At 35.0% G+C, this 23,095-nt stretch overlaps 1 protein-coding gene across 2 annotated transcripts in view; it reads right to left on the reverse strand.

The window, feature by feature from the left end:
- The window catches only part of LOC142233020 (uncharacterized), a 300,554-nt gene that overhangs the window by 82,604 nt on the left and 194,855 nt on the right, over positions 1-23,095 (reverse strand). The window lies entirely within an intron of this gene.

Consider the following 23,095-nt stretch of genomic DNA (forward strand, 5'->3'; position numbering starts at 1 on the left):
TGTCATCGTTAATTTTCTTGTTCGGAGACCACGAATGCGGCGACTGGCTCTCCTCTACGCTCTATCGTTCTGGGAATGCTTAATAACAGGTTGGCTGATAAGTCCCCGGTCTGACACATAGATGGAGTCGCTAGTATTAAATGCATATTATTTTTATATAGTATCAACCTTCAAATGATTCGTGTCAAAATTTGACGTCTGTAAGTCAATTAGTTTGTGAGATAGAGCGTCTTTTGTGAAGCAACTTTTGTTATTGTGAAAAAAAAATGGAAAAAAAAGAATTTCGTGTTTTGATAAAATACTGTTTTCTGAAGGGAAAAATACGGTGGAAGCAAAAACATGGCTTGGTAATGAGTTTCCGGACTCTACCCCAGGGAAATCAACAATAATTGATTGGTATGCAAAATTCAAGCGTGGTGAAATGAGCACGGAGGATGGTGAACGCAGTGGACGCCCGAAAGAGGTGGTTACCGTCGAAAACATCAAAAAAATCCACAAAATGATTTGTAATGACCGTAAAATGAAGTTGATCGAGATAGCAGAGGCCTTAAAGATATCAAAGGAACGTGTTGGTCATATCATTCATCAATATTTGGATATGCGGAAGCTCTGTGCAAAATGGGTGCCGCGCGAGCTCACATTTGACCAAAAACAAGAACGTGTTGATGATTCTGAGCAGTGTTTGCAGCTGTTAACTCGTAATACACCCGAGTTTTTCCGTCGATATGTGACAATGAATGACACATGGCTCCATCACTACACTCCTGAGTCCAATCGACAGTCGGCTGAGTGGACAGCGACCAGTGAACCGTCTCCGAAGCGTGGAAAGACTCAAAAGTCCGCTGGCAAAGTAGTGGCCTCTGTTTTTTGGGATGCGCATGGAATAATTTTCATTCGTTGTAGCGGTGTTCGAGAGGGCTCTTACGATTCTTGGACCAACAAGGTTAGTTCGGCGAAGCTCATTATCGGCGAATCTCTGCGTTCCCGATGCTTAGTAACTCAAGCAGTTGGTCATTGATGATGTAGTGAAACTTTGATTCGGCAGCATGAGAGCGACCATGTAATTCACTGAATTGGCGATTGGAGAGGTTTTTCATACTAATTTTTGTTTGGGATTTGGAGGCTCTGAAATCGGAAGTTTGGTAACTTGAGAGAATAATGGAGTCTGGCTCGAGCGTTCCTTAGTAGTTATCCACAACCTACCTATGACTTTCTGCCGCCAGCATGAACATGAGAGAAGACGGTAGCTAACTAAAACGGCAAGCCGTTTACGACATCTGACTATCGGATTTCGAAAGTCTTTACATAGTTAGGTACCATTGCTTCAGGTGCTCTAGCCATACATTACAAAGGGTGATTTTTTAAGGGTTATAGGAAAAAACGCATAAAATTCGGGAAAAAAACCTCGACTGCGCCGCAAATGATCCATCCACTTACTGTAATTTTGATATATTCTTTCCAACATTTAAGTTGCTAAGGAACCAAATCGCACGATTTAGGCCGCTAATTGACCAGTCCCAAACGTGAAATAAAATGTTCACCGAATTTGCAGACAAAAAAAGTTGGATATCATTTCACGGTCAGAGAATGAAGCCGCCGAGTCGCGCCGCCGATTTCAGCCGTCGCCGACCCGTTTTTAGCAGTCGACGCCGCCGCCGAATATGTCGACTCATCTCGACTCAAATTTAGCTGCCAATTAATCTAAAATATTGATTTATACAGAAAAAATTAATAATATTTGTTATAGTTTTTGCAAAAATTTTGAACTTCCCACCTTCAATCAATTAGTATCAAGTTGCTATAATAGTTTTACAAAAATTTAGCTCAAAAAATTTGAATGAAATATAAATTTGATTGTAAGATTGGTTGTACAACTAATCTCATTACAATTCGGAAAACTTCAAATTGATTTTATAATAGATAATTTTGCGCCGCCGAATAGACAACTTTTTATCGGCTTAGCCGTCAAGCCGCCGCCGCCGGAGGCAAAAATTTTGTGTTAGCCGCCGCCGACAAAAATGGGTCGGCTTCATTCTCTGTTCACGGTAGTGCCACCTTTCGCAGTTACGTTACGATTCGCCACCAGCTAATAAAACGCACCAAACTGTGGCTTTTAGTGGATCCATTGTTAGTTTTTTTGCAATGCTTTTGCTTGATCTTCATTCCAAAATTGACAATTCTGCTTATTTATGTAGTCATTAAGTCAAAAATGGGCTTCGTCGCTGAACACAATTTTTCAATAAAAAGCGCGCGATGAATTTGGTACTGTGAACGTATTTTGATAGTAAAATTCAATAATCTGCGAGTGGTGTTCGTTTGTAAAGGCCGGTACTCTGTTCGGTTTTCGCGTTGAAACTCTATACAAAACCAAAAAATGCGAAAAACTAGCGAAACTTTTTCCATTTGTGGTACTAACGTTTATACCATGGCGCCATTTGCAATGTGAATTAAGAAATAATTTATTTATTAAAACTATTTATGTGGGTTTATAACGCAAACACGGATCATATTTTTGTTCCGAAAATATACAAAGGATCAAAGGAGTAGCAGATTAATTGCCCAAGGAAAAATAAAATGTTAATTTTATAATAGCAAGCAGCAACCACCTAATTAATTCAATATCGCTCACAGTCAAATAGCGCTCCTTGTTACCTAAATAAACACCGCTTTCTATGTGCGAAATAATGGTTTCTATAAAATGTTTTGCAAGAATGAACATAGTATCGGCCTGAAGACGATTCATGGTTAAATTATAGACGGAATTGCAGATGTTTGATAGTGAAACTAAACATGATACGTGAGTCGGCTATTTAAACCAGTGTTGCCACGGCAATAATACCTAAAACAAGTATATACGGCCGTAAGTTCGGCCGGGCCGAATCTTATGTACCCTCCACCATGGATTGCGTAGAAACTTCTACGAAAGACTGTCATCCACCAATTTCAACTCACATGGTTGTTAAATATCATATACTACCACCACGTACCAAATTTCAACCAGATCGGATGAATTTTGCTTCTCCAAAAGGCACCGGAGGTCAAATCTGGGGATCGGTTTATATGGGAGCTATATATTATTATGGACTGATAGGAACCAATTCCTGCAGGGTTGTTGGATACCCTATACTAACATCATGTACCAAATTTCAACCGAATGGGAAGAATTTTGCTCTTCCAAGGTGCTCCGGAGGTCAAATCTGGGGATCGGTTTATATGGGGCCTATATGTAATTATGGACCGATATCGACCAATTTTTGCATGGGTGTTTGAGTCCATATATTAACATCACGTACCAAATTTCAACTGAATCAGATGAATTTTGGTCTTCCAAGAGGCTCCGGAGGTCAAATCTGGTGATCGGTTTATCTCAGGGCTATATATAATTATGGACCGATATGGACCAATTTTTGCATGGTTGTTAGAGACCATATACTAACACCATGTACCAAATTTCAGCCGGATCGGATGAAATTTGCTTCTCTTAGAGGCTCCGCAAGCCAAATCGGGGGATCGGTTTATATGGGGGCTATATATAATTATGGACCGATATGGACTAATTTTTGTATGGTTGTTGGAGACCATATACTAACACCATGTACCAATTTTCAGCCGGATCGGATGAAAATTGTTGCTTTTAGAGGCCTCGCAAGCCAAATTTGGGGGTCCGTTTATATAGGGGCTATACGTAAAATTGGACCGATATGGCTCATTTACAATACCATCCGACCTACATCAATAACAACTACTTGTGCCAAGTTTCAAGTCGATAGCTTGTTTCATTCGGAAGTTAGCGTGATTTCAACAGACGGACGGACGGACATGCTCAGATCGACTCAGAATTTCACCACGACCAGAATATATATACTTTATGGGGTCTTAGAGCAATATTTCGATGTGTTACAAACGGAATGACAAAGTTAATATACCCCCCATCCTATGATGGAGGGTATAAAAATCACCCTTTAATTATAGATATTCGTAAATATACTCTTCACCTTGTGATGACTAACACATTTCCCCCCAAAGTCATCTGCAAAGTTATTAGTAAACCTTTGTCTTGCATTCAACCTTTATCTTAATCTATCTTAGCATTGTCAACAAATCTCTATTTTATGATTGAATTTTAAAACTAAAAAAAAAACATTTAATAGTGAAAGTCAATAATATTATTTTTTTAATATACAATATAAAAAAGATCAAATTCAAAACAAAACAAATTGAATAAAATATGTCTTTGTTGATTAAATATAAAATACTGATGACAATGATAGGTTTAAAATTAATAACAACTGACACAACAAATCAATATTTTAGTATTTTCGTATCTGCAACCAATGATTAATATTATTTAATCATTTATATTAAAAAAACAACACATCCTAAAACAAAAGGAATGCCCACTAAAAACATATGCAGCTGGAGCCATTAATGTCTCTGTTGTGATCTCTTACAGTGTGATGAGTAATTCTGCGAAATTTTTTAAACCACTAAAACCAATAAACAGCAATGATTTAATCTTTAAAAAATTTGAAATTCTCAAAAATTTTGGAAGATTGGGAATTCACCAAAGAATTTAGTACAATAAGCTCATAGAAAATAATATAAATCTTGATAGTGGTAATTCTAATGCAATTTTTTTGGGTCACTAAACTTTATGGAGCTTTTTGTTTTATTACAAATAAAGTCATTTAGAAAAAAATCACTTGCTAGTAAATTATTTTCTCAAACCCATTAACTTTAAATTAAGCTGGGAATTAGATTTAATAGACATAATTTTAGTGAACGGTAGAAGTTCAATGACACAAATGTCTATATATCAATTTATGAATATAGACATTACTTGTAATTGAAATATATTTAATTTAAAGTCACTAAGTGAAATAAGTAAATAAAGCGCATGGCAAGAAAATTATGCAGAAGTGAGGGGTTAACCTTTTAATCAAATTCGGAAGACCAAGTTAATTAAAAAAAAATGAACATGTTTTTTATTTGTAACTAGAGTAACCCGGCCTGCTTCGCTGCGCTTCACGAAGCATATTTTCGTTAACTTAGTCAACCACATCATTCGATCTGAAAACAAATTCGAAAAGATTTGAACTCTTTTAAAAAGTAGAGTCAGGGGATAGGTTAGGTTAGGTGGCAGCCCGATGTATCAGGCTCGCTTAGACTATTCAGTCCATTGTGATACCACATTGGTGAACTTCTCTCTTATCACTGAGTGCTGCCCGATTCCATGTTAAGCTCAATGACAAGGGACCTCCTTTTTATAGCCGAGTCCGAACGGCGTTCCACATTGCAGTGAAACCACTTAGAGAAGCTTTGAAACCCTCAGAAATGTCACCAGCATTACTGAGGTGGGATAATCCACCGCTGAAAAACTTTTTGGTGTTTGGTCGAAGCAGGAATCGAACCCACGACCTTGTGTATGCAAGGCGGGCATGCTAACCATTGCACCACGGTGGCTCCGGGATGTTTGGCAGGGTCAGGGGATGCTTGGCACAAAAAGTGAATTACTGATTAATCACTCCATGGTTTCCAAACACGTGTCCAGTACATTTAAAAAAAATCCGACTACTTGCTTTTTCGTTTATATACAGAAATAGAGCGGATATGCAGATGTAAAACGGACCAACGTCGGGTAGGGGGTGTTTCCCTTTAACCAATGTTTTCATTTTTTAATTGTTATGTATTCAAATCGTTGGACAATCTTCTACATTTCCTGTGAATTTCAAGAGTGGTTTGTCAAGGGGAGGTATACTTCTCCTCAACATACCGTTCAATAAATCGGAAAATGTAAAAGTACTTAAAATTGACCATATTAACATTTGTTAATGTGTTGGACACGGAGAACATGTCTTTCCCAAACACACGCAAAGAAAAAAACGTTTGGAAAACGTGTACCGAAAACGTTTTTCTTTTGTTAGAGTTTTTTGAATTGCTTCGAAAATTTTAAACTTTTATTACCAAAAAATTCGTTTGTTACAAAATTTTTATTTTTTCAATAAAAAAAGTTATTTTTGAAATAACAACACAGTCCATTTCGTTTATATCAAACACTGTTCTTTTCTGACTTTAGGTCTTTAATAAGACACATTTTACAGTTCAAAATTTAATATAGTACAATGTAATGTTAAACATTTTTTCGGAATCTTCCGAATATATCTGGAACGTATGTAAAAAAAAAACAAAAGCAAAAAAAAAACTTTGGCCGAAGCAGGGCTCGAACCCACGACCCTTGGCATGAGAGTCGGACGTAGCTACCACTGCTCCACGGTGCCAAACTAAATGTTTGTTTCTGTTAAATAAACTTTGTTTATTCGGTTCGTGGGCGCCGCAAGCTATGCTATATAAATATAACTTATATGGATATTTATCTATTGATGACCATAACAGGTACATAGCTCAGTGGTTAGTGTGTTGGCTTACAATGTGCATGGTCCGTGGTTCGATTCTCCGTCCAGGCGAAAGGTAAAATAAAGTATAAAAATTTATAAAATCGTATAATTTCTTCTACATTGTTGGTATTACAGGAAAAGGTGTTAAGAACTAAAAATCCTCGTGGATGTGAGAAAGATGTGAGGGACAATGCAATTAGCAAGAAAATAATGTTTTTTTTTTGAGCTAGTCTTTATGAAATTGTTTTTACATCCTGGAAAAGAATAAACGTTTATCACAAAAAGTATATACTTTTCTTCCAAATACACTTCCTTACAGCGAAAAGCAAATGAGAAACGAACTTTATTTGTCTAAAATTTCGTTTGGGAGGAAAGAATTATTTTTTTGCGTGCATATACCGGCAAAATTAAGCACCCTCTTTTACTTTTTTACTTAAAAAAGTCTGGCAGAAGTCTGTGGAAAAATCATAAAATTATGTACCGAGTTACCATTTATCGATAATCCTCTACTTTCTATTTCCAAAAAAATCGGGCAAAAGGAAACCCACCTCCTTCGCTCCTCCTATATTCACCTACTTATACCCTATATTCATTTCACAAACAACCCAACTTCACTGTTCTCCTTCCCCAACCAGACACCGAAAAATCATGTAGCCTGTATAAATGTAATTATCTTCTCTCAATTTCAAGTAAATCGGAGAAGGTTAGATTTTGTTCTATTTTTTGTAAAGGCACGTCACTTTCTCTGCAAATTCCAAGAAAATTAGTAAACTTTCCTTCAAGTTTCATAGTGTGGAGCAAGGAGAAGCTTCCCGTCCAAATACCCAAAACTCAAGTACACCATATTGATTTCATAACCAACTCCTACGGTCTTTGTAAATTTCAAGTAAACTTGAGAATTCTATTTCTGTTTTTGAGGAGGTCTTCCTCCCCGTCCAAATATTGAAAAATGATATAGCGTATATTGTGTAGTCGTCCCAGAAAATCTCAAGCAAATTATAAGCCAATTTTATAAACAGCAGGGCAAGAGGAGGCCCCTCTTTCCTTTCGAATATCACAAAATCAGATATCCCATATAACAATATAACCTACTACCCCACATCCTCTTCAAATTTCATGTAAATTAGAAAAGTGTAATTGTTTCACGGTATGTACTTAGTTCTTCGTAAAATTTCAGTAAGTCGACAAATTGTAGTTTTTTCACTGTACTTTAAAAAAAAAAGTCGAACAAAGGGGAGACCCCCCTCATCGACCAAATATCAACCTCCCCTGAAAATTTCAAGCAAATCGGATAATATTGTTTTAATTTTCAAAAAGTCGGGTAAGGGGGAGGTCCCCCTTCCTGTCCAAATATTAAAAAATCAGGTACCCCATAATAAATTCATAACCTCACGGCGTGTTCTCTGTAAATCTCAAGTGAATCAGAGAATTTTTGTTTTTTTACTGTACTTTAAATAAGAATCGTATAAAGGGGTGGTCCACCTCCACGACCAAATATCGAAAAGTAAAGTAGTAGGTCTTTGCCTAGACATCGCCCCTAACCTTCCTTGGAAATTTCACCCAAATCGGAGAATTTTTGCCCAATTGTGAAAAAGTCGGGCAAGGGGGATGTCCCTCTCCCTCACCAGATATCAAAAAATGAGGTACCCTATTTTAACTACATGATTACTCTACGTTCTCCGAACATTTTCCATGTGAAAAAACAAAATTATTTTATAACAAAAGCAATGCGATGAATTAAAAAAAAAGTAAATAAAAAAAAAAACAAGTAAGTAGTCTAAAGTCGGACGGGCCGACTATATTATACCCATCACCACTATGTAGACAAACATTTGTGTTATCATATCAACTACTTCAAATTTGCTGGGAGCTATATAAAGGTTTGCATTTTCAGATACAAATACATATTCTAGAAAATCTCCAGAATTAAAATTTAAATTGGCTAACGCTATCCAGTTAATTGGAGGAAAATCCCATAGAAAATGTGTATAAAATATGAAACAGTCTATCATATTTCCCCAACTCTGGTGTACGTTCATATGGGAGTTATGTATAATCTGAACCGATTTTGACTAAATTTGACATGCATAGTTAGAATAATAATTCTGCTATCTCTGCAAAATTTCACGAAAATGGGAGTATAACTTTGGCCTCCGTGGTCATATGAGTCGGGCGAAATATATATAGGAGCTATATCTAAATCTGAACCGATTTCAACCAAAATTTGGCAAACTTACCGATACTATTAAACGTACTCCATATGCAATATTTGAAGCAAGTCACGGCAAAACTCTGGCTTTGAGGGCATATAAGTTCAAGTCGGTCGAAAGATATATATGGGAGCTATATGTAAATCTGAACCGATTTTAACCAAATTTGGCACACATAACAGTATCATTAAACGTACAGTTTGTGCAAAATTTGAAGCAATTCACTGTAAATCTCTGGCTTTTGAGGCCATATAAGTCTAAACCGCGCGAAAGATATATATGGGAGCTATATGTAAATCTGAACCGATGTCAACCAAATTTGGTACGCTTACCGATACTATTAAACGTACTGCTTGTGCAAAATTTGAAGCAAGTCAAGGTAAAACTCTGGCATTTGAGGCCATATAAGTTCAAATTGGACGAAAGATATATATGGGAGCTATATCTAAATCCGAACCGATTTTAACCAAATTTGACACATATAACCGTACCATTAAAGTGACCTTTGTGCAAAATTTGAAGCAAATCACTGCAAAACTATGGCTTCTGAGGCCGTATAAGTCCAAATCGGACGAAAGATATATATGGGAGCTATATCTTAATCTGAACAGATTTGGCTGATATTTTGCAAGTTTTGCGAGACTATCAAAATATTCGGATGTACTGAATTTGAAGAACATAGGTTGATAAACACGCCAATTATGACCAGATCGGGAATAAATATATATGGCAGCTATATCTAAATCTGAACCGATTTTTTTTCAAAATCAATAGCGATTGCCTTTGTCCCAAAAAACGACCTTATGCCAAATTTGAGGACGAATCCTGCGAGCTGTACTTTGCACACAAAATTACATTACAGACTGACGGACGGACAGACAGACAGACGGACATCGCTAAATCGACTCAGAATTTAATTCTAAGACGATCGGTATACTAAACGATGGGTCTCAGACTTTTCCTTCTTGGCGTTACATACAAATGCACAAACTTATTATACCCTGTACCACAGTAGTGGTGAAGGGTATAACAATTGTAATGTGCGCTGTATGTAAAAAAAGTTTCGCCCGCTTTTCCGTTGAAACTTTTTCTTGAAATTTCTTTGCTAAATATAAACTACAGAGCCCAATACCTTTCCGACGAATGCAAAATCGTGGAAATCGGTTCGTGCGTTCTGGAGTTGCACCCGAGATGGCGCTGTATATAAAAAATATTTTCCCGCCATTCCGTTGAAACTTTTATTCAATTTTCTTAAATTCTAAACCTTACGGAGCCCGAGACCATTCCAATGAATGCAAAACCGTAGAAATCGGTTCGTACGTTCTGGAGTTATTGCGTCAGGAAGGAAAACTCGACTAATTTTTATATATTAGATTAAAAATGTATTTCAAACAATCAATTGTTAATCCAAATAAAAAAAATAATAATAAAAGTGCGGAGTTAAAGACTCTGCAAATAATGCAAAATAAGGCGTTGAAAGCGATGGCAAACTTGCCAATAGGATACCCAACGCTAAACCTGTATATGGATATTTTTCCTCATATTTTACCAATTCATGGAACTTATAACCTTCAAATATTGTTATTTGTATTCAAATGTTTGCATCAAATAGGACATCATACAATTTCTTTCTTGTGCAATAGTCATAACATTAACACACGTAATAATAATCTGCTAAATATTGTTTTATGCAGAAGTGAGACAACTAAGCAAAGAATTGAATATTCTGGCAGTTTAAGATATAATAATTTGCCCAGTGAAATCAAGTCTGTTTCAAGTATTTCTGTTTTTAAGACGAGAATAAAGGAATTTTTAAAAACCAAAATTGATGAGCTCCTAATATAATTGTAGTTCTATCCTTGAGGTTTTTTTATTTTTATTTTTATTATTAATACATTGGAATTAAAAGTTAAAAAATAAAGTTTATATAATATGTTGCCAACGAGCCTCTAAAATGCCTTAATGGCGCTGAGGCCATACTAAGAAATTTGTAAATTTATAACGTTTTAATAAAATAAAAAAAAAATAAAAAAAAAACTCTAAGCCAATTTAGAAAGTAATTGAAAATAATTACCTTTTTTAATTAAAAAACAAGTAAGGAAAGTCTAAAGTTGGGCGGGGCCGACTATATTATACCCTGCACCACTTTGTAGACCTAAATTTTCGATACCATATCACATCCGTCAAATGTGTTGGGGGCTATATATAAAGGTTTGTCCCAATTACATACATTTAAATATCACTCGATCTGGACAGAATTTGATAGACTTCTACAAAATCTATAGACTCAAAATTTAAGTCGGCTAATGCACTAGGGTGGAACACAATGTTAGTAAAAAATAATACCCTGTTCCACAGTGTGGCGCAGAGTATAAATATGGGAAACATTTAAATCTGAAGCAATTTTAAGGAAACTTCGCAAGAGTTTATTTATGATTTATCGCTCGATATATATGTATTAGAAGTTTAGGAAAATTAGAGTCATTTTTACAACTTTTCGACTAAGCAATGGCGATTTTACAAGGGAAATGTTGGTATTTTGACCATTTTTGTCGAAATCAGAAAAACATATATAAAGGGTGATTCTTTTGAGGTTAGGATTTTCATGCATTAGTATTTGACAGATCACGTGGGATTTCAGACATGGTGTCAAAGAGAAAGATGCTCAGTATGCTTTGACATTTCATCATGAATAGCCGAACGATCTGCCACAACGTCGAATTTTCAGTGAATGGGCCCTAGAAAAGTTGGCAGAAAATCCGCTTTTTTATCGACAAATTTTGTTCAGCGATGAGGCTCATTTCTGGTTGAATGGCTACGTAAATAAGCAAAATTGCCGCATTTGGAGTGAAGAGCAACCAGAAGCCGTTCAAGAACTGCCCATGCATCCCGAAAAATGCACTGTTTGGTGTGGTTTGTACGCTGGTGGAATCATTGGACCGTATTTTTTCAAAGATGCTGTTGGACGCAACGTTACGGTGAATGGCGATCGCTATCGTTCGATGCTAACAAACTTTTTGTTGCCAAAAATGGAAGAACTGAACTTGGTTGACATGTGGTTTCAACAAGATGGCGCTACATGCCACACAGCTCGCGATTCTATGGCCATTTTGAGGGAAAACTTCGGAGAACAATTCATCTCAAGAAATGGACCGGTAAGTTGGCCACCAAGATCATGCGATTTGACGCCTTTAGACTATTTTTTGTGGGGCTACGTCAAGTCTAAAGTCTACAGAAATAAGCCAGCAACTATTCCAGCTTTGGAAGACAACATTTCCGAAGAAATTCGGGCTATTCCGGCCGAAATGCTCGAAAAAGTTGCCCAAAATTGGACTTTCCGAATGGACCACCTAAGACGCAGCCGCGGTCAATATTTAAATGAAATTATCTTCAAAAAGTAAATGTCATGGACCAATCTAAAGTTTCAAATAAAGAACCGATGAGATTTTGCAAATTTTATGCGTTTTTTTTTTTTTAAAAAGTTATCAAGCTCTTAACAAATCACCCTTTATATGGGAGCTATATCTAAGGGCGTTTTCGTTTCGCAAAAAATATGTTGCCCTGGTGTTACACTACTTTTTCCATCATTTTATTTTCGCCCAAATGATAGTGTCAATCCAAAGTTATTGTTAATTCATAATATTGAAAGGAATACAGGATCCAAATTTCAATTTGGAGAATGCTGCACTTTTTTTACCAATCGAAATCGCCATAAATCTGAACCGATTTCAACCAAATTTGGCACGCATAGCTACAATGCTAATTCTACTCCCTGTGCAAAATTTCAATTAAATCGGAGTAAAACATTGGCCACTGTGGTCATATGAGTGTAAATCGGGCGAACGATATATATGGGAGCTATATCTAAACCTGAACCGATTTCAATAAAATTTGGCACACTTGACTACATTACTAATTGTACTCCTAGTGCAAAATTTTAAGCAAATTAGGGTAAAATTCTGGCTTCTGGGGCCATATAAGTCCATATCGGGCGAAATATATGTATGGGAGCTATATCTAAATCTGAACCGATTTCTTCCAAAATCAGTAGGGTTCTTTTCTGAGCCAAAACACATACTTGAGCCAAATTTGAAGTCGATTGGACTAAAACTGCGACCTAGACTTTGATTACAAAAATGTGTTCACGGACAGACGGACATGGCTATATCGACTCAGGAGCCCACCCTGAGCATTTTTGCCAATGACACTATTTGTCTATCTCGTCTCCTTCTGGGTGTTGCAAACATATGCACTAACTTATAATACCCTGTTCCACAGTGTGGCGCAGGGTATAATTAATTGAGTTTTGCAATCAACATCAATTAAATTTTTAATTGAATCAATTAAAAAATTAATTGAAATTTGCTAATGAAATCAATAAATTTTTTCTATGCCCAACTAAAACTGTGATTGATACTATAATTTTCGTGATTGAAGACATTTCAATTAAAACATTAATGTCCCATTCGTCGCCAAAGGGTTAAAGGGCTAATGAATTAAAATAAAATTAAATATGCTATCGAAATTGTGACTTAGACCTCGACTTTTCTAAGGGTCGGGTATTTATGTCCATCCATCTTTAAAAATCACGGCAACACGGTAATTACGGGATGTTATTTAGCTCAATTAATTGCTTTGCATTGAGTTGAATTTTTCAAATATTGAGCTTTTATTTCGATTTTTTAGAAGAAGATATTTTAGAACTTATTTACTTATTTTTTTAAATCTTTTTAATGTCTTTCCAGTTATTTTTTAAATTGAGTTTTATTTTTTTTATTATATCATTAGTATTATTACTGTTGTCTAGCTGGCTGGTTTTGTTCACCGACTTTTGGTGGTGAAAGGTGTTTGGACAAATGTTTAAACATTTTGTCAGTTCCTTTCATTTGACAAATTCAAATTTGTCTTTGAATTAAATTGGGCTTTTTGTTGTTTTATTTATAATTAATTAATTGTCATTCGAGTTAATAGCAATTTTATAATTATTTAAAAGAATCTAGCAATTCCAACACCAACAATTCTAACCATGTAATCAGCATGGGAATATACAAATTTTATTAATTTAGCTGTTGGCATTAAAAGGTATAGAAATGAGAAAAAAAACAAAAACATTTCTCCCTTAGTTCGAGCATTCCGCGTAAAATCCAATAATATGGCAGTAACCAGCCTTTTTATCGCAGCAAGTGTTTAATGTGGAACCGTTAATGGCACTTTCTACATTCGCTGGGTAATTCGAATAATAAACTGAAGTGTTTTTCTTGTTGTTGCTGTTTTTCGATTACGTAGCCGTTTTCTATTCTAAATCCTATTCAAATAGCCAAAAGCTAAATACATTGTTGCCTCTTGTTGATTTTGTTGGCCTGCTTGGCTTACTGGATCTGATATGGTTTTTGGGGGAAAAGTAAGAGGAATTGTTCCGGCTTAGGTGTCACTATTGGCACACTATGATCAGCTGTTTTTGGTCTCGTTAATTGTTGTAGCACCCATTCTGGGTAATACACACGATTCCGTTTGCCTGTAGTTATTGTGTATGTGTGTGTGTTTTTTTTTCAAATAGGGGGAAAACCACATCTCATGGCTTAGAAAATTGGAATGCGGGTATGTGACCATAGACAAAGGTTGGCTGACTGAATGAGTGAGTGGAACACATTCGCAGCAAAAGAATCCGGGTGTGACGCAACAAATGCGTCACATAGACTAATGATTGTGTGTCCCCCACCGTAGGAGGTTTGTTTTTTTGTGATTTGCATTCAAATTTCTATTCTTGTAATAGGGGAAATATACCCACAAAAAAAATTCTTTACACCGCAGTGTACACCACACAAAAAGTTCTGGTTCAAACGTGAGAACATCGTTTTCGAACTTCTGATCGAAAAATTTAAACAGCTGGTTTTTTCTGCAATTTATTTTGTTTGCAGACAGAAACTATAAACTAAAAATATTTTGCTGATAATTTATACAAATAATAACACAATTCACTAGACTGTGGAATTGAAAGTAAAAAAACCGCCAGATTTTTGTTATCAGTTCATACCATAAGGAAGAGTGCATTTTATTTTACATCTCAAAAGCTACACGCAAAGAAAAAAAACCTTTGGAAAACGTGTACAGAAAACGTTTTTCTTTTGTTAGAGTTTTTTGAATTGCTTCGAAAAGTATACACTTTTATCACCAAAAAATTCGTTTGTTACAAAATTTTTATTTTTTCAGTAAAAAAAGTTATTTTTGAACCAACAACACAGCCCATTTCGTTTATATCAAATACTGTTCTTTTCTAAATTTAGGTCTTTAATAAGACACATTTTACAGTTCATAGTAAAAATGTAATATAGTAGAATGTAATGTTGAAAATTTTTTCGTAATCTTCCGATCATATCTGGAATATATGTAAAAAAAAAAAACAAAAAAAACTTTGGTCGAAGCAGGGATCGAACCCACGACCCTTGGCATGCAAGTCAGACGTAACAACCACTGCTCCACGATGCCCAACTAAATGTATTTTTCTGTTAAATAAACTTTGTTTAATCGGCTCGTGGGCGCCGCAAGCTATGCTATATAAATATAACTTAGTTATATGGGTAATTGTCTATTGATGACAATAACGGCTACATGGCTCAGTGGATAGTGTGTTGGCTTACAAATTGCATGGTCCGCGGTTCGATTCTCCGTCCAGGCGAAAGGTAAAAAAAAATTTTAAAAATTTATAAAATCGTATAATTTCTTCTACATTGTTTGTGTTACAGAAAAAGGTGCTAAGAACTAAAAAACTTCGTGGAAGTGGGAAAGATGTGAGGGAAAATGCAATTAGCCAGAAAAAATTTTTTTGAGTTAGTCTTAATGAAATTGTTTTTACATCATGGAAAAGAATAAACGTTTATCACAAAAAAAAAATATAATTTTCTTCCAAATACACTTCCTTTCAACGAAAAGCAAATGAGAAACGAACTTTGTTTGTCTAAAATTTCGTTTGGGAGGAAAGAATTATTTTTTTGCGTGTAGTTTTGACTTGGATTTTACAATCGAGGCCCAAGTCACTCTTGAAGAAATAATCGCCGTACCGTTCATTCATTTTTGACGACGGAAAAGTTTTTTGCATTCTTTATTTTGTTAAACATGATTTTTGTATCCGAACATTTAAGTGTAATGATCAAAATGACAGTTTTACTTCTAAAATATTTGCAATAATTTTGCAAACAATTTTTGATAGCGACGGCTCAAATCAACAGAATCCATTAGCTCTGCCAAGAACATTTTACAAAAGGGAAGATGCCATATTTTTAATGCAATAACTTTGGTGAAATTCACTTTATTTTATTAGCCCATTGATTTTGTAGAAGTGATACTGGAAGTGCTCTCTATTTTCATTAAGAAGCTAGGATTTGTTTAGGAAATCAATCACAATTTTGCTTAACAACAAAAAAAAAAACACATTTTTTTGTCAAAATTCGTTTTTATTATTCAACATAGTTCCCTTCAAGAGCGATACAACGATTGTAACGACCTTCCAATTTTTTGATACCATTTTGGTAGTACTCCTTCGGTTTTGCCTCAAAATAGGCCTCAGTTTCGGCGATCACCTCTTCATTGTAGCAAAAATTTTTTCCCTGCGAGCATCCTTTTGAGGTCTGAGAACAAGAAAAAGTCGCTGGGGGCCAGATCTGGAGAATACGGTGGGTGGGGAAGCAATTCGAAGCCCAATTCATGAATTTTTGCCATCGTTCTCAATGACGGTGCGTTGTCTTGGTGGAACACTTTTTTCTTCTTCATATGGGGCCGTTTTGCCGCGATTTCGACCTTCAAACGCTCCAATAACGCCATATAATAGTCACTGCTGATGGTTATTTCCTTCTCAAGATAATCGATAAAAATTATTCCATGCGCATCCCAAAAAAACAGAGGCCATTACTTTGCCAGCGGACTTTTGAGTCTTTCCACGCTTCGGAGACGGTTCACCGGTCGCCGTCCACTCAGCCGACTGTCGATTGGACTCAGGAGTGTAGTGATGGAGCCAAGTGTCATCCATTGTCACATATCGACGGAAAAACTCGGGTGTATTACGAGTTAACAGCTGCAAACACCGCTCAGAATCATCAAGACGTTGTTGTTCTTGGTCAAATGTGAGCTCGCGCGGCACCCATTTTGCACAGAGCTTCCGCATATCCAAATATTGATATGACCATGATATGACCAACACGTTCCTTTGATATCTTTAAGGCCTCTGCTATCTCGATCAACTTCATTTTACGGTCATTCAGAATCATTTTGTGGATTTTTTTGATGTTTTCGTCGGTAACTACCACTTTCGGGCGTCCACTGCGTTCACCGTCCTCCGTGCTCATTTCACCACGCTTGAATTTTGCATACCAATCAGTTATTGTTGATTTCCCTGGGGCAGAGTCCGGAAACTCATTATCAAGCCAAGTTATTGCTTCCACCGTATTTTTTTCCCCTTCAGAAAATAGTATTTTATCAAAACACGAAATTCCTTTTTTCCCATTTTATTGTGAAAAAAATGTAGAAAAAGGAAAAAGTTGCTGCACAAAAGACGCTCTATCTCACAAACTAATTGACTTACAGACGTCAAATTTTGACACGAATCATTCGAAGGTTGGTACTACATAAAAATAATATGCATTTAATACTAGCGACGCCATCTATGTGTCAGATCGGGGACTTATCAGCCAACCGTTATTTCACGTTCGAGATCGGTCCATTAACTGCCTAGATCGTGTGACTTAACCCCTTTAGACTATTTTCGTGTGACTATGTTACACCTCTTCTCTATATAGTAGACAAGCCCGGTTCACTGAAAAAAATATTGTCGTGAGGTCAAAGATTTCATGTCTTTAAAATATGAATGCAAATTTTGCTTAGCCTAGATAACGCATTTCTCTAATATAAAGTTTTTTTTCCTTGTCTAAAAGTCGATCAATTTTTCAATGAAGTCGTATTGTCCTTATAATTAAGTGATTTGACTTAATAATAACAATTAAAAATATCATAACATGAAAGAAAAAATGTTTGGACTAAGGTCAACTTGACTTTAATAATTCAGAAAAATTATTTAAATGTAATGAAATTGTCTTTAAATTTGTTGTCTTTTTGCATCTTGACTACAAAAAAGTGTTCAAATATAGGACATGTTTTCCAAAACTTTATTTTAAAGACGTTTTTTACTTGAAACATAGCATAATTTCTACTGGAAGTAGAGTCTTAATTTGGAAAATAAATTTGTTGTTAACTCGTTTTTAAAGGATAGCATATGAAGAAAAAAACTGAGAAAGCGAAAAATTAAAATTTGCTTCCTAGAAGCAAGTACACAAAACCCAAATTTAAAAGAGAATTGTGTCTTAAAAGTATCCTTACTTGTATTCTCCGCTTCTTTGGCTCGGAATCAATGCCAAAAATTTTAAAGTAAAGACAAAATATTTGGAACCGGGCATGTTTTTTTCAGTGTTCAATTGACGCATTGGAAGACAAAATTGAAGCATTTATTCATGAAATACCGGTCAAAATGTTGGAAAGATTATGCCAAAATTGGTCTAAGCGGATGGTTAAACTGTAAAATAAAATACACAGAAAAAAGTAAACTACATTTTGGTAAAAAATTAACTATCTCGTGCGAAACTTGAACTAAATTGTATTCCAAATTTTGAGATTCATTAAATTAAGGAAAATGTTTCGACATTTTTAGATATTTAATTAACATTTACGATATGCATCTTTCTCGAAAAGAAAAAAATGAACTAAAAATAAAGAAAAAATCATAGGCGCCAGATCATTCCCATTTTAAACACGCTGTAGTTCATTCTTACTATTTTTGAGAAGTGTTCGAAAAACTTCTTCTGTTTTAGTTAGAATTGAACTAATTTGTCTGTCATTGAAATTTTACTGCTATTAGTTCATAAAATTTTTGAGACATACATGGAATAAATAAAAAAAAAAATCGTTGGGCTTGGGGAAAATTTCTTACAAAATTTTAAAAATAAACTAAAGCAAATCAATTTTTTTTGCAATAAATATTAGTTCATTTTAGCATCAGTTTTACAACAGACTTTTTTTTCAAAAATTTACTCCTTAACTTAATGAAATACTGTTATGTCTAAGAATGTATGTAACTTCGATCATTGGAATACATCCCCCTAATACTTTGAGCAATTATTATTGCCGCCATACCCACGCTTTTTTTTATTTTGTGCTATATTTAGCCTACTCAGTTCAAGTTTTCGTTTTCTCTACCAATCGACATTGCATTTTTTTTTAAGATTGTATTCAAGTTTACGGATGCTTTATGCTCTAGAGAATATTTTATATTCCGCAAAAGTACTTAGCATACTAACATGAACAAATATTTTGGACAAATTGTGATTTATCTGTTAAATAGTCTCATTTTGATTATATGCACTTTGAACTCGAAATCTTCAAAATATGTCTTCGCAGACCCGTTGTCCAGCAGCGACTTTTTCAAGTTTGGAAACAACAAAAGGTCAATCGAAGCCTGACTAGGTGGAAGGTGTGATTGTGATGAATGAGCAGTTTTTTCTTCGTAAGGTTAGACCTTGTTTATTCAGCGTCGTGTCGGTTCAATTAAATGCCACAGTAATTGGACCGATAAAGTTCATCAAGTTGGGCCGAATTCATCAAGTATTTGATGAATCAGGTAACCTAACTTACCCGACCGAAGAAACAGCCTTTGCCTTGGTCGGAGCACGTTCGACGAATGCAGTCATCTGTCGGTTTCGTTATCTTTAGTAGAAGACATCACACAAACGCTCTTTGACACCATAATCATTTAATATGTCGATACTATTGTATATATCAGTCGGTGAGGCTAAGTACTTATCGGATGACTTTCATAATTTCCATAGCGATCAATTTAACATGGATGTCCACCATTTCAACAGCCGATGCACTGAATTTGCATCACTTCTTAAGGTGTGATCCGAATCCAATATTTTCAGAAAATCTCACCTGTTTTTATACCCTTCACCACTACTGTGGTACAGGGTATAATAAGTTTGTGCATTTGTATGTAACGCCAAGAAGGAAAAGTCTGAGACCCATCGTTTAGTATACCGAGCGTCTTAGAATTAAATTCTGAGTTGATTTAGCGATGTCCGTCTGTCTGTCTGTCTGTCTGTCTGTCCGTCCGTCTGTCTGTATGTTCATGTATTTTTGTGCGCAAAGTACAGGTCGCAGTTTAAGTCCGATCGTCCTCAAATTTGGCACAGGGTCGTTTTGGGGAACAAAGACGATCGCTATTGATTTTGAAAAAATCGGTTCAGATTTAGATATAGCTGTCATATATATTTATCCCCTATCTGGTTGTAATTGGCGTGTTTATCAACCGATGTTCATCAAATTCCGTACATCCAAATATTTTATGAGTCTCGAAAAACTTGCAACATATTATCCAAATCGGTTCAGATTTAGATATTGCTTCCATATATATCTCTCGTCCGATTTAGACTCATATGACCACAGAGGCCAAAGTTTACTACCGATTTACGTGAAATTTTGCACAGAGAGTTGAATTGACATTCTACCAATGCTTGGTAAATTTGATTGAAATCGGTTCAGATTTAGATATAGCTCCCATATATATCTTTCGTCCGATTTGCACTTATATGGCCTCAAAAGCCAGAGTTTTGCCGTGATTTAGTTCAAATTTTGCCCAAGGAGTACGTTTAATAGTATGGGTAAGTGTACCAAATTTGGTTGAAATCGGTTCAAATTTAGATATAGCTCCCATATATATCTTTCGTCCGATTTGAACTTATATGGCCTCAAAAGCTAGAATTTTGCTGTGAATTGGTTCAAATTTTGCACAAGGATTACGTTTAACAGTACCGGTAAGTGTATTAAATTTGGTTGAAATCGGTTCAGATTTAGATATAGCTCCCATATATATCTTTCGTCCGATTTACACCCATATGACCACGGGGGCTAAAGTTATACTCCCATTTACGTGAAATTTAGCAGAGATTGCAGAATTATTATTCTAACTACACGCAAAGAAAAAAAAACGTTTGGAAAACGTGTACCGAAAACGTTTTTCTTTTGTTAGAGTTTTTTGAATTGCTTCGAAAATTTTAAACTTTTATCAACAAAAAAATTCGTTTGTTACAAAGTTTTTATTTTTGCAATAAAAAAAGTTATTTTAGAAACAACAACAGAGTCCATTTCGTTTATATCAAACACTCTTCTTTTCTGACTTTTGGTCTTTAATAAAACACATTTTACAGTTCAAAATTTAATATAGTACAATGTAATGTTGAACATTTTTTTCGGAATCTTCCGAACATATGTAGAATGTATGTAAAAAAAAAAAAAAAAAAAAAAAACGTTGGTCGAAGCAGGGATCGAAACCACGACCCTTGGCATGAGAGTCAGACGTAGCAACCACTGCTCCACGGTGCCAAACTAAATGTTTGTTTCTGTTAAATAAACTTTGTTTATTCGGTTCGTGGGCGCCGCAAGCTATGCTATATAAATATAACTTATATGGATATTTATCTCTTGATGACCATAACAGGTACATAGCTCAGTGGTTAGTGTGTTGGCTTACAAAGTGCATGGTCCGCGGTTCGATTCTCCGTCCAGGCGAAAGGTAAAAACATTTTAAAAATTTATAAAATCGTATAATTTCTTCTACATTGTTTGTATTACAGAAAAAGGTGCTAAGAACTAAAAATCTTCGTGGAAGTGAGAAAGATGTGAGGGAAAATGCAATTAGCCAGAAAAAAATTTTTTTTTGAGTTAGTCTTTATGAAATTGTTTTTACATCCTGGAAAAGAATAAACGTTTATCACAAAAAGTATATACTTTTCTTCCAAATACACTTCCTTACAGCGAAAAGCAAATGAGAAACGAACTTTGTTTGTCTAAAATTTCGTTTGGGAGGAAAGAATTATTTTTTTGCGTGTATGCAGTACAAATTTAGTCAAAATCGGTTCAGATTATATATAGCTCCCATATATACGTACACCAGAGTTGGGGAAATATGGTAGACTTTTTCATATTTTAGACCCATTTTCAATGGGATTTTCCTCCAATTGACTGGATAGTTTACACAGAGAATATATTTAATATGATATTTAAGTGTGTCAAGTTTGTTCTAATTTGGTTCAGTTTTAGATAAAGCCTCCATATATTCGTCCTTCTGGTTTATACAAATATGGCCAAATTCCCACATTTTACACAAAATTCTGTGATGATTTCCCCATATCTTAGTCACACACTGTAATGCCAGAATTTCCACAGAACGGTTGAGTTTTAAATAAGGCTCCAAGTCGGCCGACTTGACCAAATAATATATCACAACCCACACTTGACCACATATCTTGGCGAGAACTAACCAATATCCTTGTAAAATCGCCACTGATAAGTAGCAAAAATTGTAAATATTACTAAAATTGTCCTATATCTCGAATACATATGTATCACCTGATAAATAATAAATGCTCCTTTGTACAATTGCATTAAAATTTCTCTCGCTTCATATTTCCCATATTTTTTACTAACATTGTGTTTCATACCAGGGCGTTAGCCGATTTCAATTTTAATTTTAGAGATTTTGTAGAAGTAGAAAAAATTGTCTCCATTATAAGTATTTGTATCTGGAAATGCAAACCTTTATATATCTCCCAGCAAATTTGAAGTAGTTGAGATGGTAACACAAATGTTGATCTACATGGTGGTGAAGGGTATAATATAGTCGGCCCCGCCCGACTTTAGACTTTACTTACTTGTTTTAGAATGGATTTATCTTTTTTTTCGACAAAATTTAAAAAATGTGTACCATTTTATTAATCCTTGCTCTGTTCTTAACCTACCTTAAAACCAAACAAATAACCAATTAAAAATATGAAAAATCTGGTTATAAAAAATTAATTAAAATAACTTCCTACGCGGATGAAAAAGACTGTTTTTCATATGCTTGGGTGTAAAAATTATATGTTTGGAACTAAAATTTTTTAACACAATATTTTTAAGTTCAAGCATATAATTTTCATAAACTAGCATAACATGTTTGGAACATATATGTTAATATGTTAGTACATATTATGTTTGGGACATAAAATGTTTGTAAATATAATATGCTTAGATGCAAACATATATTAATTTAGAAATATCCTAAAACATATATGTGTTTAGAAAGAGAGACCTAGAGAGTATGCTGCAAGTAAAATAATGGATTGGTTACTTCCATTGGCGCCTTAAAAATATATCCACACAAAGAAAATTTCATAAAATTTTTTTTCTACCAGTGTATGCCCTAAGGTAAAACATAATATGTTTGAACTATACAAACAATATTTTGTTTGGACCACTTCTGAAAATATATATGCTTGAAGCAATATGTGTTTGGGGTATATGTTACAGAAGCGTTTTTGTTGGGGTATATGTAGTTAAAATAAAGAACATCTTTGGGAGAACACTTTTGGAAGTGCTTTTAAAGTTGTGAATTTTGAAGAACTTCCATTTTTT

Source organism: Haematobia irritans, chromosome 4 (genome assembly GCF_050003625.1).
Source record: "Haematobia irritans isolate KBUSLIRL chromosome 4, ASM5000362v1, whole genome shotgun sequence".
Lineage (NCBI taxonomy): Eukaryota > Metazoa > Arthropoda > Insecta > Diptera > Muscidae > Haematobia > Haematobia irritans.